The sequence below is a fragment of the Artibeus jamaicensis genome, unplaced genomic scaffold (assembly GCF_021234435.1).
Source record: "Artibeus jamaicensis isolate MK-2021 breed Jamaican fruit bat unplaced genomic scaffold, CSHL_Jam_final scaffold_474, whole genome shotgun sequence".
Taxonomy (NCBI): Eukaryota; Metazoa; Chordata; class Mammalia; order Chiroptera; family Phyllostomidae; genus Artibeus; species Artibeus jamaicensis.
The window spans coordinates 7724183-7751689 of record NW_026522046.1 but is presented as its reverse complement, the minus strand read 5'-3'; the positions used below and the strand labels follow the sequence as shown (position 1 = coordinate 7751689).

Sequence of the window (27507 nt, the reverse complement as noted above, 5' to 3'; positions counted from 1 at the left end):
AGACCCCTATCTGGGGCTAAAGTGAGTGACATAGGGCCCATGGGAAGATACATATAGCTCAGTGCACACAGCAGGGAGCAAAAGATTTTCATAGGCCCACACTATATGTCACAGCAAGTCAATGACAGCAAGTTCCCAAATCCCCCTCATGAAGAAGGGCTGAGGAAGTAAGGCAGACCAGTGATGTAACTAGGAGTAACTGGGATGGGACAGGCCAACTGAACAGCAGCCACTTCGGATGTTTTCTAATGCCACTAATCTCATTCCACCCCTGAAACTCCAGGCAGAATCCTGCACACAGTTGGGCCGGCAAATATTTGCTAAATGAAAAAAAATGAGTAAATAAATGAACAGATGAAATCTAAAAAACCTATGACACTAAGTCACAAATGATGAGTATTTTAAGAATTTGTGTTATCTCTTCAAAATAAAGATTTTTAAACTAAAAATAATGGGAAAATAAAATCTTTACCTCCATTTATGTCAGTGGTCATTGCATGCATTAAAAGTCTCCTACCAGGAATTCTAATAAATATTTAAGTCATTCCAATTTATCTTGCCAGTTGGTACTTAAGGGGAATTAAGCAGTGGATTACAAGAATGGTTTCTTCACAAGCTTTGAAGTCTACTGTTTTAGGCTGCGTGATCACAGGAATGTCTCATCCACTTCCCTTTCTCCTTTCTTTTCTAATCTTTTGTTAAAGAAAAGTAGCTATAAACATACCAACCTATGTTGCTATAATGATTTTCTTAGTTAACACTGTAGTTAAGGTTACACACAGACTTTTATTGTAATCCCCATCTTCACTAGTTGCCAAGGTTTTGAACATCCCTTCAGCTTAAACCTTTCCAGGCTTTGTTCCATATTCAGATAAACTTTAAACTCGGTCTGTTCAGCTGCTTCTGAGAAGAGAGAAAACAAGAGGTGTAATGTTTTGCCCACAAGTGTTAGAAAGACTAACTTACAAAAGTTGACATATTCCTGATGGCTACTCATTGCTTGGGAAAGACGTCATCATCCCAGGAGTTATCGAGGAATCAAAAGACTAGGAGAGAATAATCAGGGGATATCTAAAAGCCAATTTGGCTCTTTTGACTGAACCTACTCAGGTATCTTCACAACTTCAGAAAGTCTGAAAACAACCTATTGACAGGTGGGTATTCCATATACTACTACTCAAAGGATGGATATTGTTAAATGTAAGCTCTTTTATTCACTTGAGTGTAACCTTTGTACACAGACAATGCTATTCAGTGGTTTACTTTGGTTTAAAAATTAATATTCAATAGGGGAAAATGAGGCAACTGTAACTGAACAACAATAAATTTTTTAAATTAACATTCAATTCATCATGGTTGCAAAACCAAAACTTCCTTACACTTTTAAATTCACCACACAAAACTTACAATCCTAACACATTTCAGCAAACATTTTTAAATTAAATTTATTGGGATGACATTAGGTAATACATTATGTAATTTTCAAGTGTACAATTATATGATTGCATTGTGTGCTCACCACCCAAAGTCTAGTCTCCTTCCCTCACCCTTTATCCCCCTGTGACCCCCTTTATCCGTTGTATCCATCCCCTGCCCTCCTCTTCCCCTCTGGCAATCACCATACTGTTCTCTGTGTCTATGAGTTTGTTTGTTTTATCTGTTCAGAAAACATTTTTTAAAGCATTAGATAAATATTTGGTGCCATTTACAGACTTAATTATCTTTTCTTAACTGCCTTTACAAATTGAATATATTGAATAAGTGTACCTCCTTTAAGTATAATTTTTGATTCAATAAACCCTTTCAAAGTGCTTAAGTAAATCATGTAAATATCATAAATTAAAGTTTTAACTTAAAAACCTCAATTCTAAACCATATATTCAATTTCACATTTAAAATTTGAATCATAATTCTGACATTAACTTTAAAAAGCCAAATTATCTTAAATTACAAATGTTTAAAGTACCAAATATGCACAGATTTCTTTAAGCAAGAGTTTTAATACTATAAGTGTGAATTTTATAAACACTACTTAATTCGGCACTATTGAGGGGGAGTTAGAAATTGTTTATTCCCTAATAAGTAATTATGTCATCCCAAGCAAATTTGGAGGGTAACTCCTCAAACCATCAAGACCCCTGATTGCTTCTAACATGTTCACAATTTTTTGTTGTGTGGCTTTTCTCTATTTTTCTTTTTTTAAAGTATATTTTATTGATTATGCTATTACAGTTGTCCCATTTTTTTTCTCCCCTTTGTCCCCCTCTGCCCTGCAATACCCCTCCCTCCAGGATCCCCCCCACCCCCACACTTAGTTTATGTCCATTGGTCATACATATAAGTTCTTTGGCTTCTCCATTTCCCATTTTATTCTTAACCTCCCCCTGTCTATTTTGTACCTACCACTTATGCTTCTTATTCTCTGTATCTTTTATCCCATTCTCCCCCGTCCCCTCCCTGCTGATAACCTCCATTTCTGTGATTCAATTCCTATTCTAGTTGTTTGCTTAGTTTGCTTTTTCAGGCACAATTGTTGATAGTTGTAAGTCCGTTATCATTTCACTGTTCATAGTTTTGATCATCTTCTTTTTCTTAGTCCCTTTAACATTTAATATAATAAGGGTTTGGTGCTGATGAGCTCTATTAACTTGACCTTATCTAGGAAGAACTTTATCTGCCCTTCCAGTCTATTGATAGCTTTGCTGGATAGAGCAATCTTGGATGTAGGTTCTTGCCTTTTATGACTTGGAATACTTCTTTTCAGCTCCTTCTTGTCTGTAAGATTTCTTTTGAGAAATCAGGTGACAGTCTTATGGTAACTCCTTTGTAGGTAACTGTCTCCTGTCTCCAAGAGAATTGCTGCTCTTGAGATTCTCTCCTTATCTTTAATCTTGGGTAATGTAATTATGATGTGCCTTGGTGTGTGATTCCTTGGGTACAACTTCTTCGAGACTCTCTTGGGCTTCCTGGATTTCCTGGAAGTCTATTTCCTTTGCTAGATTGGGGAAGTTCTTCATTATTTTTTCAAATAAGATTTCAATTTCTTGCTCTTCCTCTTTTCCTTCTGGCACCTCTATAATTCATATGTTGGAACATTTAAAATTGTCCCAGAGGTTCCTAAGCCTCTCATTTTTTTAAACTTTTGTTTTCTTCATTCCATTCTGGTTGAATGTTTATTTCTTCCTTGTGGTCCAAACCGTTCGGTTGAGTCCCAGTTTCCTTACCATCACTGATAGTTCCATGTACATTTTCCTCTAGTTCACTTTGCATACCCTTCACTTCTTCCTCTATTTTGTGACCATACTCAACCATTTCTGTGAGCATCCTGATAAGCACTGTTTTAAACTCTACATCTGATTGGTTAGCTATCTCTTCATTGCTTAGTTGTATTTTTTTCTGGATCTTCAATCTGTTCTTTCATTTGGGCCATATTTTTTTTTGTCTGAGCATGCCTGTTACATAGTAAGAGGCAGAGCCTTATGTATTCACCAGGGTGGAGCAACTCATGTCACTGTGCTGTAGCACTGTATATGGGAGAGGGGTCAGAGAGGGAACAATGCCTCTTGCTGGGCTCTCGCCCTGCTTTTGGACACTTGCCCCACTACCCACAAGCAAATGGGAACTTATGGTTCTGATTCCTGGGTGGGTGGGTTTGTGTATATTGTAGGATCCCTTAGGTCCCTCCAACTGACTCTCCTGCGAGACTGGGAGTTTCTCCCACAACTGCAACCCCCACAGGTTCTTATAGTCAGAGGCTTTGAGGCTTTGTTTCTTTGCACTGGAAACCCGTGTTGTACAGTCTGTCTCACTCCCCAGTTGTTCCTCCTGGTTTATCTGTACACAAATGTGGGACTGCTCCGTCCACCAGCCACTGCCTTGCCATGTATCCTCTCCAACCTTGGCTGCCCATTTCTACCCCTGCTACCAGTCTGGACAAATGTTTCTTCTTTAACTCCTTGGTTGTCAGACTTCCATACAGTTTAATGTATTTTGGAAGTTCTAGTTGTTTTTTATTTTTTAATTGCTTGTTGCCCTTCTTTTGGTCATACAAGGTGTTATTAAGTGAAAGAAGCCAATATAAAATAAGCTATGTACTATATGATTCAACTACATGACATTCTGGAAAAGGCAAAATTATGAAGAAAATAAAAATATTAATAGTTGCTAAGGGTTCGGAAGAGGGAAAGATAAATGGGCAGAACACAAGAGGGTTTTAGAACAGTGAAACTATTTTGCATGATATTATAATTATAAATACATGTCATTGTACATTTGTCAAAACCCATAGAATGTTTACCAAGGGTAAACTCTAATGTAAACTATGAAGTATGTATAATAATGATGTATTGATGTAGATTCACAGATTGATACGAATGTACCATTCTGGTGGGGATATTGATAATGGGCTAGGCTGTACACGTGTAAGGACAGTAGGAAATCTCTGCACTATCTGCTTAACTTTGCTGTGAACCTAGAACTGCTCTAAAAAAATTCTATTCAGTTACATTTTAAAAGAAAGTCAGAGGAGATAAGCTTCTTTCTATCCCAAGCAATTCATCTGTTTAGCCCAGATGAAAAAGCAAATGAATTGTAAATGATGTCAGTAGACTACTTTAACTTAACAAGTGGTAGCCACCATTTCACATGCTTTGCTCTCTGTGTACCTTTCTGGGACAGGTAAGCATCGTATTCATCTGGCCAGTGTGTTCTTGTCAATCACATCAGGAAGGATGATCACAAACAGTACACATCCATATAGAAAGAAGAGTAGTACCTGTTCATGGTCTTGTAGGGCTCTACATTAACCTTTCTCTTCTCTGTTACAAGGTAGTCCAGGTGGACTTTGATCATCTTGATATTCCACAGAATGTCACATTTGTTCACTCTCTGAATGAGGCCATACTAATTGGGATGGTGAGCTAGAAGTGGCAGGTACTCTGGATGTCCCACTTAGTCACATGCATATCACAGGGTAAAATAGAAACCCTCCAAATATTGAGGGGACTCCCACATCAATATATATGTTTTATGATAAATAAAAAACATTTTTCAATGTTGTATTATGAAATTTTTCAAAATATAAAAAGGTTGGAATAATTTTACAGCAAACCCCTGAATATCAAACACCTAGGCTCTAAAATAACAACTCACTATTTATGTTTTATTGTATTTCATAAAGTGTTTAAGACTTTGATAATCTGGGGTAAGTCAGAATATCCCTTTCAAAAGAAAAGACAAGTTGCACCTTGAATTCCTTACCAATAAAAAAAAGACAGAGTGCTCAGTGTCCTATTTTGAATTTGGGACCAACATATATACTGGTCTTACTAATACCAAATGCTGGCAAGGATACAGACAAACAGGAATGCTCTGATTTAATCATTGGATAGTTTAGACGTCTGACAATTTCTAAAGGTGCCCAGAGCAAAAAGAAGGCCCAGCAGCAAATCCAGTCTGCACTGTGAGCTGCCCTACCCTCCAGACTATATAACCCAGCAGATTCAATGGCACTAGGGATATCCATGGCAGGTACTTCAATCTCTGGAAAATGATCATACAAAAGCTACAGTAGAAAAACATTTCAGATTTTAGAGTAAAGCACTGTCTTTCATGACAGAAACTACATGCATTTTGCAAAGCAGCCCCTGACTGCCACTAAGCCCTAGGAGAGACTAAATAAATGCCTGACAGAGTGGCTATGTCAGTGTTGCAGCCCATCATGACCTGGTATTTTCAGATCTGCCAAGTTTTAAGGTCATGCCAGGGCAGCAGCAATACATCATACTGTGGAAATTGTACAAAATCAGGTCCAAGTAAAGTCAGAGGATGCAAATAAGCTACATAAACAGGACTTCTGACTCCCACACACTTACTACATCAATGTCTAACTGTCGATTCACAACTACCGTTTTGTTGATGGGGAGTATTCTACAGCCAGCTGATAGAGAAGGAAACTCTCGGTCTGGTTCACAGCTGGGCCAGCACAATGTATTGGTACAAAGTGAAACCGGACTGCTGCAGCACGATAGTCCCACTAGGGGTAGCCCTAAATTTCAGTTATAAGGGATAATACCTCCAAAGAACAGAGCTGAGAGAAAAACATTTCAGTTTTTACTTTTTATTCAAGAAGAATACACAGAGACTCCTGTATTGGCAAATGGCTTGGCTGGTGAGTGAGGGTCTGGAAGGAGCAAGTTTGGAAGAATAAAGAGAAAAAATAGTCTAGGAAAGAAGCATATAATGCACCCAATGGAGTGGGTACAAAGTGGACACAGATCTCATCCTACTGCCAACCAGAAAGCATCCAAGTCAGGGGAGACAGTCATCAAGGATGACCCCTCTGTGGATGTCAGCCACCTCCTCCACCACCCCCATGCTTGCATAGTGGGGCCAAGTGTGGAGTCGCCCCATGGTGGCAGAAATAGAAAGAGATGTATGGGCCCAATGGTATGGCCTCCCACTCACCAAGGCTGATCCACCTGTTGCTACTGAACACCCAACCTGCCAAAGTGTTAACCTGATACAAAGCCCTTGATCAAGTACCAACACTTGAGATCAGCCAGGCACTATATTGATTACACCAGATTCCTTCCACCTTGGAGAAGCAGTGATTCAAAATTATTGCAATTGATACTTACTCCCATATGGTTTGATTTCCCTGTCAGCCATGTCTCTGCCAGCACCACCATTCAAGGACATATAGACTACTCAATATACTGTCATGGGATTCCCACACAACATCACTTCAAATCAAGGGACTCATTTTACAGAGAAGTACATGCAACAATTCGATTCGTGGCCAAGGGATCCATTACTCGTACCACAAAGTATATCACCTGGAAGAGTCAGCCTACTAGAACAATGGAATTACTAAGGACTCAACTAAGGTGCTAACTCAAGACAAAAACCTCTGTGTAGTTGGGACACTGCCTATCAAATTATAGTTATGAGAATTAAACAAACAGCTGTGCTGTTCTCCCAATGACTAAAATAAAGAGATCTAGACACCAGGATTAGAAGTAGAATTTGTTCCTCTCACCCTCATTCACAGTGGTCTGCGTACGGAATATGTGTTTCCTGTCCCCACAGTTAGGTTTTACAGGATTAGGGATCCTGCTAAGCAGGGGAGTACTATTTCCACCACAGCAAACAGTGAGAGTTCCGTCAGATTGGAAGCTGACTGCTGCCTGTTAACTTTGGGTTCCTCATACTAGCAACCTAGCAGCCAAAGAAAGGAGTTACTTTACTGGTGAGGGGAGAAAAGTAATTGAATGTGATTATCTTGAGGAGTAGGATTTCCCTCTACACAATGAAGGCAGAGAGAATATGTCTGGAATACAGGGGATTCACTGGATGTCTCTGGGTACTTCTATTCAAGGTGATATTGGTAAATAGCCAATTGTAGCAATAACATCTCAACAAGGACAAGGAAATAAAGGGCTCATATCCCACAAGGATGAAGATATTGGCACACCACCAAGCAAGCAATCTAGAGGAACTGAAGTGCTGGGTGAGGGTGAAAAAACCTAGCAAGGGTATTGAAGTAGTTAGATGATGAATACCAGTTATGACCTCAGGCCCAGTACAGCGGTGGGGATTGCAGCTTGTTACACTAATCCTTTGTATTAAGCTCCTTTTTGGAGTCAATGCAGCTGCCAGCACTTTGAAGATTCAGTGACAAATTGGTCTTAATATGTGTGCAAGCAGAAGGTGGACTGTATCAGGTGCTTCTATACCTTACCTCTCTTCCTCTTGTTCTCACTTCTGATTCCATTGCAACTGCGGCTGTGGTGAAGTTCATGGCAAAGGGTGACTACATCTTGCCTCAAGCATGTCTTTGGCTTATCATGGTGTTTTTCTTATATAAAGGAGTGAGATACCCACAGTTTACTGGGTATGGATGCTTGCCCAGCACAAGTCAGGGGAGTTAACATCCCACAACACTCAGCCAATAGGAAATGGAAACCAATGGACAAGTGCTTCCACTTGTTGGATCCTGGGATCGCTTCCCAAATAAGCTATCTGAATGCAAGTTATTTTCTCAGGCTCTGTCCTCTAGGGTAACCCAGACTAAGAAAGAAACCAATGACAGTCAACATAGCTCTTGCATATAAGATATAAAATGCTACACAACAACTCTAAAAGCCTTCATTCTGCAAGCACATCAGCTTCAAGGGCAACAGAAAATAATAGTTTTGACTCATTTTAGCCAGTTCTTCCTCTTCTTATAAGTCAAAAGTTAAGACAAATATACTCCTTTGCAAATTCTTCCTCAGCAGAAATTAACAATAAAGAGAAAGTATTACAGAAGAGAGAGTATATTTGTAGTTGTTTCCTACTGTTCCTGCAAATTACCACAAACTTAGTAGCTTAGAAACAGTACAAATGTATTATCTTATAATTCTGTAGAAGTTCAACACACGTCTCACTAGGCTAAAATCAAAGTGTGAGCAGGGCTGAATACTTTCTAGAGGCTCTAAGAAAGCATCAGTCACCTTATTTTTCCCAGCCTGTCAAGGTTTCCCACAATCCTTGGCTCATAGTTTCCTTTCTACATCTACAAAACAAGCATTGGCATATCCCATCCTTTCTACCTCTTGTCACTCTGACCTCTTCAGCCTCCCTCTGTCACTTGTAAAGAGGCTTCTGATTATACTGGATCCCCTCTGATAATGCAGGATAATCTTTCTATCATAAAGTCACTGGGTAAACAACCTTGATTCTATCTGCAGGTTACTTTTTGCTGTATAACATACTCATAGCTTCCAAGGATTAGAATGTGGGCATCCTTGGGGGTAGGGTGGTGAGCATTATTCTGCCTGTCACAATATTAAAGTGAGTTCTTTACATTCTACCCTCATATTTACTTTAGACCCAAACTCTCATTCAATTTAATACAACTTTAATTTCTTGGTTATAATTATATTAATTTATAACATTTGATTACATCAGGCCAGTGAGTCCATTTTCATTTTATAGGTGAACAGACTAGAATATGAAATGAATGAATGAAAATGAAATAAAAATGAATGAAAAATCAAGTAGGAGGGAGATAAGAAGAGAAGGAGCAAAGGAAAAAAAGAAGGAAGAATGGAAAGAAGGAAGGAAGAAAGGAGCTATTTCAATATTATTTTCACATATGGAAAGTATGCTTAGCTACTGGATCCTGAGGTAATTGAATTGGTGTGATGGTTAATTTTATGTGTCAACTTGTTGGGGCTAAGGGATGGCTAGACAGCTGGTAGGACATTATTTATGAGTGTGTCTGTGAGGGTGTATCTAGAAGAAATTAGCATTTGATTCAGTAAAGAGATTTGCCCTCACTGGTGTGGACAGTTTCATCTAATATACCGGGGACCCAAATGGAACAATAAGATGAAGGAAAGGCAAAGTCGCTCTCTCTTCTTGAGCTGGGGCATGGGAGCTCCTGGTTCTCAGGCCTTTGGACTCTGACTGGAACTACATTTCCAGCTTTTCTGGTTCTAGAGCTTGCAGATGCCCTATTGTGGGACTTCTTAGCCTCTGTAACTACGTAAATCAATTATGAGAAATCTCCTGTTAACTATATCTCTGTACATCGGAATGGTTGTTTTGCTTAAAACCCTCACATGGTTGGAGAAAACTATCTGAGGAAGAAGCACCCATTTGCTTGAAGTTAAAAATCTTGGTCAAACTCAAAGTTCTGATGAGAGATTCTGGTCATCACAGCTAGTCCAAAATCTCATCAATTATGAACTTTCACTATCACTATTTGTTTAAAATTGTAATTTAAAATATTGATATATTTAAGTTATTCCAGCTCAAATTATCCTGAAACAACTCATATTCCTTTTGACCCTTATTATATAAATACTACTGAAGACCATAACATCCTCTGGAAAAACAAATGCGCATTAACCAATAAAATTTATCGTGTAGGTCTCTTAGTAGTTTACCATTCATTGCTCTTGTGTGAATTGTTCATATTTTATAACCTCCCAAACCTGATCTGTAAGATTAAATGTGATAAAGTGTTTCAGTCGACAGCATGTAATATTCTATTTTACTATTGATCTCAATCCGTGTGATTAAAGTTAATTCTGCAAAACATATTTCTTTTGAACCAGTAAATCCAGCAGAAGTGATAAAGAAATGGCAGGGACACAGCATCCTGAGTATGCACTGGCACTTCAAAACAACTGGATTGTTCAAAAGTTAGTTAAGATTAGTTGAGCATGAGTAGGTATTTATTACTTTTGTCTTGGCCAGAAAATTGTTAGAGAAATAAGGCTAATGGTAGAAGTATTTCCTCTTGAAAAGCATAATCATCTTTTCTTGAGAAGACTGGCTTTAAAATATCCTAGTGCTCTTACCTCCTGTGTATTTTTGGTTATGTCAAATATCAGTTTATTTGGAAAGCCAGTAACATACATTGTAATGTATTTAGTATGGGGAATTTAAAACTGGAACCAGAAAGTTGTGTCAGGAAGGGAAGTCAGCACTTGGGTCTCTATTTAACTATGCCACTCCCTCCTAATCAGATCCTTCGAACTCCTTCTGTGACCAACTTTCTACTCCAGAGAGCATCTATTTCTAGAGCAGCTTTCCCTCCTAATCAGATCCTTCGAACTCCTTTCGTGACCAACTTTCTACTCCAGAGAGCATCTATTTCTAGAGCAGCTTTCCCTCTGCCTCACTCTCAAATCACGTATTTCTTTCCTGGATTGTCCTGGTCTCTATAGGTAGAAGTATCTACTGATGTTCAAACAATATTAAGGCAAGATTTGTGAGTGAAATTGATCATACCTGTAAACTAGGAAAGAGAAAGACTTCGGGTAAGAAAAAGTATTTAAATCCAGTTATTTGTGTTCTTTATGATTGGGGGTGGTCAATGTTGGGAACTATATACATGCATTGCATAAGTGGTCTTGGGAGCCTATGCTCATGCGTCCATCCTTAAAGAACACTCTGTTATTGAAGATGTTATAAAATAAACTGTGAAAGCAAGCAGATCCACTTCTCATTTACTCAAGAGTTTACTCTCCAAAAGTGGAAGGTAATTAAATCACAATTAATTTTCTCAGAAGAAATGAAGTTAAACAGGTAATATATTCTAATATATAGAAAATAATGTAAGCTGTCTTTCCCCCACTTTTCTCCTTAACACGAGCAGTAATTAGAAGGTTTTAGAGAAAATAAAGTGACCATACTGTATAAGGAAATTAATCATAAATTACATTTTAAAGTCAATGAAAATGTCTACTTAATCTGCAGACATTAGCCTCTTAGGTGTCTTAGTTTTCATCATATCTATTTAAGAAACTCTGGCATTAAAGTCTTTGACAAGTATTTGTTCACAAAATTCAAATGAATAACCTTTGAAGGAAAAATAATTAGGGCACTAAAATGAGAAAAAAATTATTTTACCCAGGACTGTGGCAGCTAAGTAAATTTTTTATATCTGCACAGTGCTCTGTCCATAGAACTCTTTGCTATCCCGTTCTCATCTGACTTTCACAGACTCCGTATGAACTTAGGATTGCCACGAAGGCACTTCATCCATGTTTACAGAAGAAAAAGTGAACTCTAGATGTGGTAGTTACTTACAAAGTAAGTGGCACATTTGAGTATGAAATTCTGTTTTGTACAATTCACTGGGTAGCTGCTCTGAGAATTCATTATCTAAAAACATAATAGAAGCTGAAGACATAAGTATACCTAAAAGAAAGCGTGGATAAAATTTGTATTATAGTGGACCCTTGAACAATGTGGGGGTTAGGGGCACCAACCCTGAGCAGTGAATAATTTGAATATAACTTTTGGCTCCCCAAACTTAACTATACCAGTTGTCCCTTAGTATCTGAGGGTGGGGGGTTGGTTCAGAACTCTCCACAGTTGAGAAAACTCTCCACAAACCCATAGATGCTCAAATTCCCTACACAAAGTGGCTTAGATCAATGCATGCAGTGAGCCCTCTGCATCCACAGTTTCCCAACAATGGATCAAACACACTACAGGTACATACTAAAAAAATCTGCATGTAAGTGAACCCATGAAGTTCAAACCCATATTGTTCAAGGGTCAACTGTATAACAAACCTTTAACCAGTTATAATATATTGATTTGTATGTAGCTATTTGGTTGCCCCTCTAAAATAAAAATAATTTCCTTTATGAAATACTTTTCATATTCCATAGCTTTGGTAAAAGTGCTATATTTGCATTGTCATATATAGAACAAGTTTTAACAGAAGAGTTCCTTAAACATAAGTGACATATACACATTCTTTTGGTAATGAATAAGAAAATTATACTACTGTATATTTTTGGCTTACTTACTTGAATTAATCATAGCTTATTACTAACATGAACACGAAGCACACCTTAATGCCAGTACTGATGTCTATCATAATATCTGCATTGTATATAGGGGTTTGCCTGTACGGAAAGTTTTAATGTAACCATCTTCATGTATTCCCAGCTCTATTAGAATTAATAGATTAGGAGGTTGGTTGATTTCTATTTCCAAACATCTCCACATTGAAAAATATTTGCACGTTCTGATTGGTGCCCTTCTGTGGTTTTGAGAGTTTTCAATTCAGAATAATATCACTAAATCCAATCTAGTCAAAACACTGAAAAATGAACACTGCTCTCTAGGACTAATAATAATAAATTTTGTCTAGTGAGTGTCTGTCATGTACCAGGTGACGCACTAGACAATTCACTTCATTGAATCCTCACTTCCACAAACAAACTCTTTAAGTGGGTATTATTATCCTGTTTTACAAATGAGCGATATAAGGAACATGCAACTAATAAATGTGGAGCTGGCTGTTGACCAGGGTCAAGTAACCCAAAATTACTAAGCTACTAGTTTAAATGATAAAAGATACTATCATTTCAACAATGATCACAGCTCTAATGAGTTTTATTTACTATGACATTAAAATGCCATTGCAGTAACAACCCAGTAGCACTGACTTTCTCCACAAATGCCTCTTACACAGATCAGAACTGTCTTCTCTTCTTAGGAGATAGCCTGTTCTGTCAATATTCTGCTTAAATGACAAAGCACAAAAGAACTTTCAAACATTGTATTCAAAACTGTATAATAGGAGGCAAGAAATATTTTGGCACACGTATTTTATACACAATATTGGCAGTTAACATTAAACTGAATCTTGTTGCAGTGAATTAGAGATATTAAACAGGATTATCAGTTGAAAAAAGATACAACTCTTTTTTCAAATCATGGTAGACCAATCAAATGACTGCATAAAATTCCATAGCGACTTACTCTAAGCAAGATAAAACATGACTAGTACACAGAACCATCAAATAAAATTTTTAATTAAAATAAGCTCAGCACACATTTGTAGAGAACAAGGGCAGAATATACAGCTTAGCAGAATGAACAATAGAAGTCTTCCTATCAAAGATTTTTTTTCAGACTTAGAAAGAATGAAGAAACTAGTAATAGGTTTTTGACTCACAAAGAATTGTGGACCTAATGCTGTGGCTGGCAGGTTGTCCCCCAGGTAGGGTCACATAGGTGGAACAGGCCCCCCACAGACAGCCACGCTGTCCCTGAACTTTCCTCCTGGTGAGCACAGGTGGCTTCTCTCCTACACATCACTGAAGTTACGCTGTTACCGGGCCTTGCCTGGAGTCTTCCCCAGGTCGGAGGGCACCGAGGCCTGCCACAGACTGCACTCCGGGCTGGCTTCTGTTGGAGATCTGTGGTCAATGCTAGACCCTGGAGCAGTCTAGAGGGCTGAGGGGAAAGACCGGTGGGACAGATGACCTGGATTCAAAACCTCTTTCTGCCCCTTACTTCTGCATCTTTAGATAAATTACCCAACTCCTGGGAGTATCTGTTTGCTAATCTACAAAACCGAGATTGAAAAATAAAACTATAAACAGCATTGTAAAGATCAGCTGATAGAAATGCCAAAAGACTGGTACAGAGCCTTGTGGATGCTCAATAACTTTTCCTCCTTCTCCCTTCCCTTCCTACCTATCTATGAATTTATTCAGGGCCCCTCCTATCTCCTGGGTGAAAAGATTGGTAAGCTTTAGAGAAAGCCCTTCTCTGTCATTTAAGGCTTGCACTTTTCAACTTCCTCATTTGGCACCATGTCCATTTTTGCAGTTTCCCTTAAGAAGGGATTCTAAACGGAGAAGTGAGAAGCGGTGAACCTCCTGCTCAGTCTCTTTGTGGAGCCCTAAGGTCACGGTGAGCAGGCCTGGGGAGGCTTTTTTCACTAACGCCAAGCTAAATGATGCATTAAATTGGGTGAGCGCTGCCTTCAGGTGAAGATGAAAAGAACCCTGGCTGCCCCAGGAGAGAACATTTCCTCCAGGATGTTTTCAGCTGCACTTCTCCATTCCACTTTAAATAGCGCAGGTGATAAGGACTTTGTGTGTGTAACCCCCTGAACCAGCCCAGCAGCCCTGTATCACTTGCTGCTACAGAGAAAGAGAGAAGGCAAGGTTGTGCAAGAAGAGATGCTTTAGCTCTTCTTTCAATTTTTTTTCTGTCTCACTCCCCCTTTGGAAGGAAAGAAAATATAAGCACAAAGAAAGTAACACTTATTTTACCAAAACTTCAAAAGACACCAAATCCAGGTCTCCAGGTAAGTTTCTGGAGCATTGCAGTAACCTTTGATTATAGTTCCAATTAGGATAAGTTTTGCTAAAATGAGTTAGGTATTTCTCTGTGTCTGCCACGGTCATATAATAAGAGACAATCAGTCATTTACTGTACATGTCAGTGAGGATCCAGGGAAGACTTTTAGAAGATGAGGGTCTCGGTCTCTCCAAAGGGTCAAAGGGCAGGTTATTTCACAATAAAGGGCAGTGGGTTTGGACCTAAAGGCTATGGGAGAAAGCCTGCTATCTGATCAGAGTGCATATTGCTCTAAGGTTTGGCTGCCAATCACAGCACAATAAGAAGACCATTATATTTTACTATCTGCTACTTACATAGACTAAATGAGAGCAGTTTATATACTTTTGATCACTTCTTTTGTACTTTAGGCTGTTAAAAAATGAATATGTCATATATCTAGTTTGGTCATCAGAGCTTCAAATACTAAGAAAATTGAAAAAATACTTTTGTAAATAATTTTGTAATCTTCCCTGGCTATATAAAGAGATAAAGCAGTTTTTTGAACCATGCAAATATAGCATACAGCAATTAGCAATACAAACATGAACACTGCCTACCTCTATGCTTACATATTTCTACAAACAAATGGCAGCGCAGGGTTTAAATGCAGGTCTGTCAAACTCCTACCTCGTACAGTTATTGTGAAAGTTAAATGTGACAAACTCCAAAAACTAACTTAGAGAAATGCCTGGCATGAAATAAGCACTTAGGAGGGGGTACGTCACCCCCCAAACACACACATACTTCATTTTTACGTTTATCCACAGCATCCTAGTCACTGCCCATTCCACAGCCAGTGAGTGACACAGAAGCCAACAACTGCAAGTCAACCACCTACATGTAGTCAGGGAGGAGGCTGCAGAGAAAGGAGGAAATCATTTTTAAGGTGAAAGAACAAGGCTATGTGATGGCCTAGGTGAGAATGAAAACAAAGTGCTTAAAAAAAGACACCAGGTAAGGAACACTGTGTGGCCTGGGGGCCGGGCAGGGAATTACAGGATGCAGCATGCAACTGAGATTTGCCGCAGGCCAGAGCTGGGTCACAGCCTGACTCTGAGTTCCTTCTTCTGCAAATGGAGGTCGCAGGTGAAAAGATGGTACATCAAAACCCTGAGTGGGCATCTGACAGGAATGGAAACAAGCTCTCCTCTTGGTTTGCTCTGGGATGTAGCCGTATTTTCCTTATGATCATGTGCCCCGCCTGCAGACTATATATTTTCCCTATTTTTCCCTCAGAACTGAATCACAAAGGCTATATTATTTTACCCTACACAAATCGCTTTCCATAAACCCAGAAGAAAAAAAAGTGCTTAGAACTATCATTATAAACACAACACATCTGTTTTTAATAACTGAAGAAGTATAATAAAACTTTAGGAGAATATCCAGAGTTTTATCCTGAAGAAAAATTGTATCCATCTGGTCCCAGGAGAGCCAGTTTTTGCATTAAGTGATATTTGTCGGTTGGGTGATTGGAGAGTGGGAGTGAGGAAAAGGGGGAAGTTGTTAGATCCAACACTTATCGTTAAGTGGAGTTAGTTTCTAAAAATGTAGCATCCAGAAACTGGTGAGTAATCCTTCTTCCTAGTGAAATATTATGTCACCAGATCTGCTGATCCAATGCACAATAAAATTAATCCTCCTTTCTGCAATGCTGGTGATATGGCAATCACAGATGTGCTGAAACAGAAGTGTTCATGCCAGGCAGAGTTCACGAGCCACAGACCTACCCAGTTGTTGAGTTTCCGGTCCATACTTAACTCCGAGCCCACAGGATCTGAAGAAAGGAAGAGGCAGCTAAGGATTCACTAAACAGCCTTCCAAATCCTTTCTATTTCCTCTCTTTCCACAAAATTGTAATTGCAGATGATTTTTAATTTCCCACCAATCTGGCAACATAGCGCTTATGAAGACAGTACAGGTTGGGAGAAAGGGAGGTGGTGGAGAAGCAGGTAAGGAAAAGAACTGACACCCGTGGCCATGTGCACATTAGGCTCTTGGAAACTTAAACCTCCCAGTATCCTGATGGAGTGGGCATTTCGTGCATTATACAACCATCCAGGGACAAAACTCTATTTGGGACCCAAATCTGTGCAACTCCCAAGCCCTTTCCATTATACCATGCTGATCCAAACATTTTATGGTCTATGCTTAAATTTTTCTTCTTAATCATCCCTACTGATTTCTAAAAAGGCAGCAGGTAAAGGGAATTTAGGCACGATGTAGTTTAATAACTCAGTCTCATCCATGGCAAGGTTTACTCATAGGTAACTCACAGGTCAAGTCCATGATAGCTCTTTGTGACCACTCCATGATATCAAAGGTTGTCTTTTTTCAGAAATAGGTCACATGTCCATGGTATCAACATCCAGCTCCTCGAACATCAGGGAAGAGATTCTGACTGGCTGAGCGTGGGTCGCATGCACTTTGTGGCTATGAAGAGGCAGGATCCCTTGGCTGACAGTCAAACAAGACCACATGCCAGGGGACAGAGAGTGGATGTTACCAAAAAGCAAAAATGATAGATAGCCACTGAAATGGGACTTCAGAACCTGCAATTACCTTGTCCATTACTTAAATTTTTATTTTCTGTCCCTCTCCAACTAGAGTGTAAACTCCATGAAAGCAGGAAATTAGCCCGTTTTGTCCCTCTCTGGAAACCAGACAGGGAGCACAGAGCCTAATATGTAGCAGGGGCTCAATAAGTGTTTGTTACATGAATGGGTCAGGCAAGATCCACATGTTGTCTGAAGCCTCATTATGAAACACTAATGAATAGAGCTTGGTGCTTACTGAAAACCTAATGATTCATGGAAAAGAAAAAGTAAAACTAATTATTTGTAGATGGCATGGTACTATATAAAGAGAACCCTAAAAATTCCACCAAAAAAGCTACTAAAACTAACAAATGAATTTAGTAAAGTAGCAGACTACAAAATTAATATTCAGGAATCAGTTGCATTTTTATATACCAATAATGAACTAAAGAAACTAAGGAAACAGTATCATTTATAATTGCATGGAAAAGAATAAATACCTAGGAATAAATTTAACCAAAGAGGTAAAAGACTTGTGCTCAAAAAACCATAAAACATAAACCATAAAACCTTCAAAAGAAGATACAAATAAATGGAAGCATACACTATGCACGTGAATAAGAAATAACATCATTAAAATGTCCATACTACCCAAAGCAATCTATAGATTCAATGCAATTCCTATTAAAATAGCAATGCACTTTTCACAGAGCTAGAACAAATAATCCTAAAATTTACAATGAAACTACGAAAGGCCACAAACAGCCAAAGGAATCTTGAAAAAGAAAAAGAAAGTTGGAGGCATCACACTACCTGATGCCAGACTATACTACAAGACTATAATAATCAAAACAGCATGGTACTGGCATAAAAACAGACATACAGATCAATGGAACAGAACAGAGAGCCCAGAAGTAAACCCATGCCTATATGGCCAATTAATATATGACAAAGGAGGTGAGCATATACAAGGTGATAAAGACAATCTCTTCAATAAATGCTGTTTGGAAAATTGGACAGATAACATGAAAAAGAATGAAACTAGATAACTTTCTTACACTCTATGCAAGAATAGACCCAAATGTATTAAAGATTTAAATGTAAGACTCAAAATCAAAAAATTCCTAGAAGAAAACGTAAGTGGTAAACTCTTTCACATTGATCTTAGTAATATTTTTTGGATATGTCTCCTTAGGCAAGGAAAACAAAAGAAAAATTAAACAAATAGGACTACCTCAAATAAAAAACTTCTGCAGGCCTGACTGGTGTGGCTCAGTTCGTTGGGTATCATCCTGCAGGGGGAAAAGGTCACCGATTTGGTTCCCAGTCCAGGCACACGCCTCAGTTGCGGGCCAGTCCCCTGCTGGGGAGCATGAGAGAGGAGACTGATGCATGTTTCTCTCATGCATCAGTGCTTCTCTCTCTCTCTTTCTCCCTCCTTTTCTCTCTCTTTAAAAATAAATAAATAGCCTTTAAAAAGAAAGATTTGCACAGCAAAGGAAACCATCAAAAAAACCTGAAAGATAACCTACTGATAGGAGACTATATATGCTAATGATACATCTGATAAGGGATTACTACCCAAAATATATAAGCAACTTATACAACTTAACACAAAAAAGAAGAAAAAAAGAAAAACCAAGTTAAAAAATAAAAGGACGTGAACAGACATTTCTCCAAAGACATTATAGATGGCCAATAAACAGAAAATATGCTTAACATCATTAATCATCAGTAAAATGCAAATTAAAACCACAATGAGATATCACCTCATACCTGTCAGAATGGTTATTAATAAATCAACAAACGAGTTTTGGCGAGGATGTGGAGAAAATGAAATCCTCATGCACTGTTTGTAGAATTGTAAACTGGTGCAGTCCTTATGGAAAACAGTATGGGAGGTCTTCAAAAAATTAAAAAGAGCATTACCTGGTGACCCGGGAACTCCACTTCTTGGTATTTATCTACCAAGATAAACCCAAGAAACCCAAACCACTAATTTGAAAAGATATGTGCATCCCTATGTTCCTTGCAGCGTTATTCACAATAGCCAAGCTATGGAAGCAACCTAAGTGTCCATCAATAGAGGAATGTATAAAGAAGTGGTACATACACACAATGAAATATTATTCAGCCATAGAAAATAATAGAATTTTGCCATTTAGAACAGCATGAATGAACCTAGAGGAAATTATGCTAAGTGAATAATTCAGACAGAGGAAACCAAATACCATATGATTTCACTTATATGTAGAATCTAAAAAATGGAATAAACACACAAACAATATAGAAACAAACACATAGATACAGAAAAAGAAACTGATGGTTGCCAGATGGAGGTATTGGGAGGATGGGTGGAAAAGGTGACGGGACTAGGAAGTACAAATTACCAGTTATGAGAACAGTTGCAGGATGTAAAGTACAGCATAGGGGATATATTCAATAAATTGTAAAAACCGTATGTTGTCAGATGGGTACTAAACTTATCAGGAGATCACTTCGTAAGTTATAAAGAAGTCGAATCACAATGTTGTATACCTCAAACTAATACTGTTTGTCAACTATAATTAAAAGAAATTAAACTCAGTGATTCATACAGCCCCCATTAAAACTGATTTTTCTATCAGTCGAGTCTCGAAATTGAACATGAACCCTAGCAGGCCCAGCAACAGCCAGGAGAAATCTGCCCAGCTGTGACTTCAGCCCCTTCACAGAGACAACTCTCACCAACTCTGAAAAAAGCCAGTTACCTTGTCAGTTGAGCTGTGGCAGTTCCCACTAAACATTCTTATAGTTTTAATTAAATACCCTGTATTTTTAAATAGCTCAAGGATCTTAATCACCAAATACAATGTTGTAACTCCATTTCTTATATCTATGCTTTAGCTTGTGTCTCGATGCCATAAAAGTAAATCTCTTTTAATTGGGAGGTTGACACATTTCTAAAATAAAAGTCAGGGATCAGGGATTTCCGCCACCTCACCTTTACCAATGCCCTAACCTCTTGAAAATGTCATTTTTGTGTTTCTTCTCATTGTCCTTCTCTGAAGCCCTCTGCGTTCAGACAAAATAAATGTCTGTCTCATTTCTCATTATATCCCCAACACCTGGTACAGTTTGTGCCCAGCACATGGTTTAGCCTTCAGTAAAAGGCTAAGCTATTACACTTAGTGAATAAATACATCACTGTGCTTTTTCTGTAAATCAATTTCAATTAAATATGACTAACTATTGAATACTAAGCCTACACCAAGCAGGGCACTATCGGGAACCCAGAGGAAATATGTGTGATCTTCATTCTTGTCAACCATATAGGTATTTGACTCTCATTAAGATCCACAGAAAACAATCGTAAGGAAGAGGTTTTCTAATGAAATAATTTACTTTGTTTAGCAGCCTCCACCCCCACCCAGTGCCACTGGTAGGTGGCCTACTTGGGGCAGGGCTGCATGAGGATTTTCGTGAACCTAGGCATTTGGCCGTTATGGCTCCCTTCCTCCATGAGAATGATTAGAAGTTTTACTTTATGACTGCATGGGTGCAAAGATGAAATAAACCAGGCTGGGGTCATTATTATATATTCATTATTATTATGTTCATTTTCTTCTTATTTTAAACAGAATCAATATGAGGATTTTTATATGAGCCACTAAATGCACCACAGTTCTCATAGGCACTGTGCCTAATGGGTAAGTGGGACCTGCTCTGGGGACCACATGTAGGGACCATGTCCCCACCAGAGAGAGTTCTCCTCCTTATTCCTTTCCTGAAGGGATGCAGTTTCAAGGCAAAGAGCTGGTCCAAACTTTCTAGCTGGAACCCTAACTCAGGGGGTCTCTCATTTTCTTGTCGAATATAAGAATAAACTGAGACCTACGGGGGAAAGCCTTATCTGCATCAACCTTCTGCAGCATTTTAATCACGCTGACTCTTACCTTTTCCGTTGCTAAGCTGTGGGAAAATTATGCCTCCCCAACACTACAGAGCCCTCCTCTTGTTTAGGTAAAGACCCCAATTAAGCTAGAAATAGAATTTAGCACTGCAAACATTGTTTAAAAAATGTTAAGACATCCAGTCCAGTGCTCCTGTTCATTATTCACTGCTGAAACCTAATATTAGTAACAGCATGTACCGAGGACCTGGACCATGAATTAATAATGAAGCACTTGTACTGGAAAATATGTGAGCACCTAGTTACTTTCTTTGGCAGGCACCTGTGGGGACTGGAGTTCACTCTGTCTTACACAGCACTTTCAGTGATAGTTTTGCAGGATAGAAGCAGTTATCCGTTATTTCAGAGGAATTGCCTGCCGGGGAAAAAATAACCAAGTACTCATGGACCACCCACCCTCCATCCTTCTCACTGCCAAACCATTTCTTCTGTGAAACTTTCACTTTCCTCAAGTACTAAGTCTCATCCATGTTTTCACGCATGTAATTTCAACCATTTCTTTATCCAGTTTATTCCACCATGAGATTAAAAGTGCTGTAAGGACAAAGAAAGAATTGTTCAGAGAAGCAATGTGGGACAGTGGCTGAGGACACAGGTCACAGGCTAAATCAGACATAGGCTGGAACTCTATCATTATGGACCAACAGATAACAATTGCGTGATCTTGAGCAAATTGTTTAACTTTTCTGATCCTTAGTTTTGCCTCATTAAAGGGGAGATAATAATAACCACCCTTTCTGGATTACCAGAAGGAAGAGGAGTAATGACGAACATGGGGAAGCCCTGAGCACGGTGCACTCTATAGCATCATTCCGTGAACACGAGCTGTTCACATCATTGTCATCATCCTCCCCATCACTCCCTTGTATCCTCCTATCTAGCTTAATAATTAGCGTATGCTAATGTTTGTTGTACAAATCATGAAATATATCTTACATGTAACCCTTTCATTTAGGAACAATGGCTTCAGAGGGCAATTTGCTTTGTTTGGCTTGGTTTCGACAAATTAATTTTCACCTGAGTTGCATCCTTCTTTGCTGCCTCATCCCTGCTCCCCAGACGGAGGAGTCTTTGAATATCTTGATAACAACGCACGAAGAAGGTTTTCCAATGGATTTTTCCATTTCTGGCAGGTTTTACTTTCAATAGAGTTTGGGAGAAATTCTCAGCCAGAAATAATCACAGCACCTACGGATGCAATCAAGAGAAAGGTAAACCTGAACATGAAAATACATTTGTACAGAGGGGTGTCAAGCATTTGGCTCTGTACATGTTACTACAACTTTAAGGATTATTTGGTTTATTCCTTGCAAGGCAACCCATCTATCCCCTAAGATCAGGTTTTTTGCTGCTTCCTGCACATGTAAAAAAAACGCCTTTCTACATCTGCAGAAAACAAGCAGTTGTTGTCATCACTATACTTGCCCTGTGAAACCTTAGCAAGGTGATTGAGTTACACATTCCGTTCCTTTCAGAGGAACACAGCATTTCAGCTCATCGTCAGGGTGCTGCTGCCTGTGGACCTGATAAACTTGGCTTTTGAGTTTTGTAGCTTTAGACATCAAATCATTTTCTTAAACTAGAATAAAACCCAAAACACTTTTCAAAAACAAACAAAAAAGATCAAAGGAAAAGGAAGGGGTTAGAATTCTCCCTGCTAACGAAAACTAATTCATGGGGGAAAGTCCAATTGTTGTTTTCTTTTCAAGTATTACATAACTGAGTGTAGTCTGTGGTACAGGAAATAATTTTGCTCATGCACCTGCACAGAAAAACCCACACCAACAAGTTTGCTTCAGCCGTCAATCTGTGAGACCAAGAGCTAAGCCTGAAAGCAAAGGTGAAATAAAATACGAAAATTGCACAGCAGCCGCAGAGGAGTCAGCTATCCCGAGGCCCCTGCTGAAACCCCATCTTTAGGGTAGAGTTTCAGACTCATTTTGATGTTTTGGTCACCTGACCCAAGCTCTGAAGCCCAATTGGCCTCTGAGTTTACAAGCTAAGTAATGATGTAACCAGAGTGTGTGGGAACCAGGAGGATGAGACAGATACAATTTTTCCCAGTCATTTATTAGACTTGGCTACTAATTCTGCTTGTTCCTCGGTTTGACTGCTGCTTATCAGGAAATTCGAACTACTTAAAGGACATAATGAGTTTATCTATATGCAGGGTAGAATTTAGTCACATTCATATAACATTAAACCAGTTTCAGAGAATACTAATTTGTGAAATTGAATTATTTATATTTGAATTTGGTAGCAGATAGATTTCAATGTATCTATATTTTATGTGCTCCTTTTTTTAAAACTACACATTTTTGTCATCACTTAAAATACCATGATTATGATGCCCCCCAAAATCCATCAAAATAAAAATGGTGAGATACTTGTGATTTTTTCTATTCCTTGTCTTACTTTATGGAGTTTCTGCCTAAACTGAATAAGTGTTTATGCTCATGTAATTTGTCACTATGGCAACTTTTGGCCTTTAAAATGCTGACGCTATATATATCAGAGACAATCAAGCAACCAAGAAATTATCCTTGTTTGACAAGAATAAGCAGAACAAGTTTGGCAAACTTTAGGTATAACCAACACAGCAGGGCAAGGATGCCTAAGGATAAAAGCATTTGTTGTTCAATCCACACAACTTCATGTCAAGAAAAACGAGATCATATTCTGGTTTCACGGCAAAAACAGGAGATCCAAAACTGATAGCAACACTTAAAAGGAATATTTTTTCTCTCAATTTCCTATACCCATTGCCCCATCAAAGAAATCATTTAACTAATATCTAACACTCATACTATATTGTCTTTCTGACATGTCAGCATGAATTTGTGGAAAGTTTTCCAACTCATGATTCTGAGCCTCTTAAGGACAGCCTTGCAGCTATACCTCACGAGATCTCATCAACAGATGTATCACAGATAAAAATATGTCACAGGTCTCAAAACTGCTGGTGCGGCTGGATTTTATAAGAAACTCCCTGTATGATTTTTTTAATTCATTGATGTTATATTCTTAGTGGCATTTATACTCATAGAAAGTGTTTCAAATTCTCAAAATGCTTAATCTAGTTAGAAAACACCTCTTTAGGAAAGAAATCCCTAAAGAACAGTTCCTTATCATTCTCTGTCTGTGTATCATGCCCAACACATAAGGCAATAGATATGGTGTCTGACATCTACTTAAACCTGTTGGGAACTATATCAAACATTCATGGGGATTAGTGTTGGAACTGGTGTAAACATAGCAAACACTGCTGAAAGCACTTACTCACATTTCCATATGTTATGTGGTAAGCAGAGTCATTTAACCAGTGAGATACCCTAGGAGGTAGCGTGCAGGCAGTGAGACTTTGGCAGGTGAGAAGTAAACACTCCCTGGATATATTTACTTCACAATATCAACCTACCTACCTAACTCTGCTTCTCCTCAAGAGACAGGTCAAGTTCAAGATAGGCAAGTTCATTATTAAAAGTTTCTACCGCATAGATAAAAATGATTTAGTACTTCCAGGTGCACTGTAATTCTTGGCAGAAAAAGTTAATTCCAGGTGTGTAATCTCCTAAAGAAATCTGTTGTCAAAGCTGGATAAAACCATCACATTAGAAAAATAGAAGTCAACCCATGAACAAAGTGCAAGGTATGGCTAGGAAAACTCTCTGCTCCATGCAGAAATTGCAGCATAAAAGTGAAACTCCCTTTTACTTATGTAAACACTGCTTGGTTTTGGGCATCATTTCAAAAGAGGTAGAGCTGAGCATGCACAAGCACATAGAAGTATGACATACTCTCGGTGGGAGGTTTGGGGTGGGGCCCTATTGCCAGGCCAGACTCTAACACACAGACAAAGGAAAAAAGAAGATGCATTTTATAGCTTACAGATTTTTTTCTTCTTTTTTTTTAAAGCAGCCGGCCAACCAAATAACTCGATCAACAACAACAAAACCAAGATGTACCACAGAGTGGAAAAATGTTATAACAGCTTGAATAACAAGGGGGCCCATGTAGGGGTGGGAATGTGGGTGGAGGGGGCAGGAAGAGAGATCCCTATATTATGGAATATTTAAACTTTGTAATTCAACGCACATTTATTAATTGATTTCCTTTTAAGAGGCACTTATTTATGACAGGTTTATGAACAATATAGCATGTACAGAGCACTGAAGTTCTCCCATGACTTGTTTTTATTTCCATATGTTCAGATGAAATGAATATCATATTTAATAGTATTACTAGTTGCTCTTGAAGTGTCTGCCAGTGCTACATCCCTTGGGAGTTGTTACCACCAGATTAATATCCTGTGGGTCACTTAATTTAAAAAACCACATTATAGAGGCATTATGTGATTAGATGTACTGCTTTTACAAGCCAGTTGGGGTGTGTACATTGCATCTGGTTCAGAAAGACTGCTGAGGCCAACTTATGAAGACCTCCAACCTGGAGTCTCTGAAAGGCCAATTATTGTACCGACATATGGACAAGTAGAGAAAAATGTGTCCTCCATCTACTATCAGAAACTGCCTTCAAAACAGGACCTAAAAGGAGCAACTCACTGAGTAAGAAAGGGGCTTAAACAGTTGGTCGGAACTGGCCGCTCCGGAGATGGGAGGTACTATCAATTCCGCATCAGATCTGCTGGTCACAAAATACTCACGGTGAATAGAGAAATCATGCTATTTCCACGTTATGCTATCAACACCAAATTTTATCCATTTTAAATATTTTACTTGTGAATTTAAAGTATGCTTTTTATTCTCCCTTTAAACACATTCAAAGCTAGGCATTGGACAGACCACCCAAAACCACAGGAAGCATGCCTTCTGACTGAGCAGGAGGAATTTGCCATGGGCTCTAAGGATACCCCGGAGTAGGGTGCCCAGCACTTCCTGCAGGAGTTTCAAGTGGCATCAAGTGCAGAGGCCCCAGGCAACACAGAAGCATCAATCATCATTTATGGTCCACCACTGATTTTCTGTAAGGAGATAATTCACTTAGGCTTTCTCCAGGCCACGCCCCAATTGGAGGCCTCAGGCTACCCATAAGAGGGGAAGAAACCCTGAAAGGCGTCCCAACTGGGATATTGTGAGCTGGAGAACTCGTGTCTGAAGTACATTGTGGGTATTTCTAGTTATATTCACAGTCAAATTAAAATAATGTTTTCCCCTTTATTAGAACAAATCTGCAATAGTTACTTGTCCTTTTAACTGTTCTGGACCTTCACAAATACAGTGCATAGAAATGACTGTTTTAAAAATAAAGTCATTTTGTTCAATCCTTTTAATGGTCAATGGAATAGTTTTTTTTCTCATCAAATATAAGTTGAACTGATCGATTGTGAAGTACATTTCACTATGTAAAGGAAAAGAAATTTATTAGGAGTCAAGACAGTTTGAGATGAATTGGACAATAAAAATAGCGTGCCTGTGGGTTTGCCGAAACAAAAAATTCTCAACAGCCTCCCTGAAATTTCAGCTGAGACCTTACTCCTTGAAGGAAGGTGACGTTTTAGAGACAGGCATCTCTGGTGGCTGCTTGAGGCTTGTAGGTATAGGTAGTGAGGAGCACAAGTCTTTCAGTCCACCCACAACTATCTGGGTTTGCTCATTACTTGATTTTTTTCTAATGTGAAACAACAGGAAAAACATACGGAAGTGAGAAAGGAAGGAGTGAAAAGATGATACTCTGTATTTGCTTCTACCATTTGCCATATTTCTAAAATACCAAGGTTCCCAGTCTCCAGAGAACACATGAATCCTTCGCTCTATTGGTCAGTCCTTTATTTGATAAAGAACTAATAATTCCCAATGGCTGAATAATTACTGAAAACAATGTCCATTTTCTTACATCTGTATCTTTAAATGGATAAAAGGTGGAAATCACTCTCTTGTACTGATCTAGACATTTGGAATACTGTCCCAAACTGTGTCACCCTGAGTGGGTCACAGAGCATCTCTCTGTGTGTTTCCTTATGTATAAAAACATGTTATTTCATCTGTCAAATTCAAGAGGCAGTTGAGAAGAATTAAGTGAGCTATGATCATGAGAATATCTGCAAAAATACAAAGCACTGCAACGAATTCAAGGAACAGTGCAATTATTGAACGATGATGACAGCAACGAGAGAAGATGCGGGTGGAAACTGTGTATATCTATGAAATCATGGCTTAGAACTTGTCATGTGGGGAGTTTTATATTTTTTGCCACTTGGGACTGAGATACTAATAAAAGTTATGAGCACAGTGGTGACCCTTGAATGAAACATGTTTTAAACATGCAATGTCTACTTTTCAAAAGAAAATTCATGATATGCATATTTTTACATTTACTAGAACTACAAAAGGTAGCAAAAGACATTAC

General features: G+C 38.6%; 1 long non-coding RNA gene across 2 annotated transcripts in view; it reads right to left on the bottom strand.

Annotated features, from left to right (window-relative positions):
* LOC119056446 (uncharacterized) overlaps window positions 1-27507 on the bottom strand; it is a 49205-nt gene that overhangs the window by 10604 nt on the left and 11094 nt on the right. Inside the window, exons 3-4 of one of the 2 annotated variants that reach the window (XR_008390194.1) lie at window positions 22159-22329; window positions 21598-21675 (exon numbers count right to left, since the gene is read on the bottom strand). This is a non-coding gene — a long non-coding RNA (uncharacterized LOC119056446). Of the gene's footprint in view, window positions 1-21597; window positions 21676-22158; window positions 22330-27507 lie in introns of those variants that run through there. The other variant, XR_005083879.2, reaches the window with a different exon arrangement.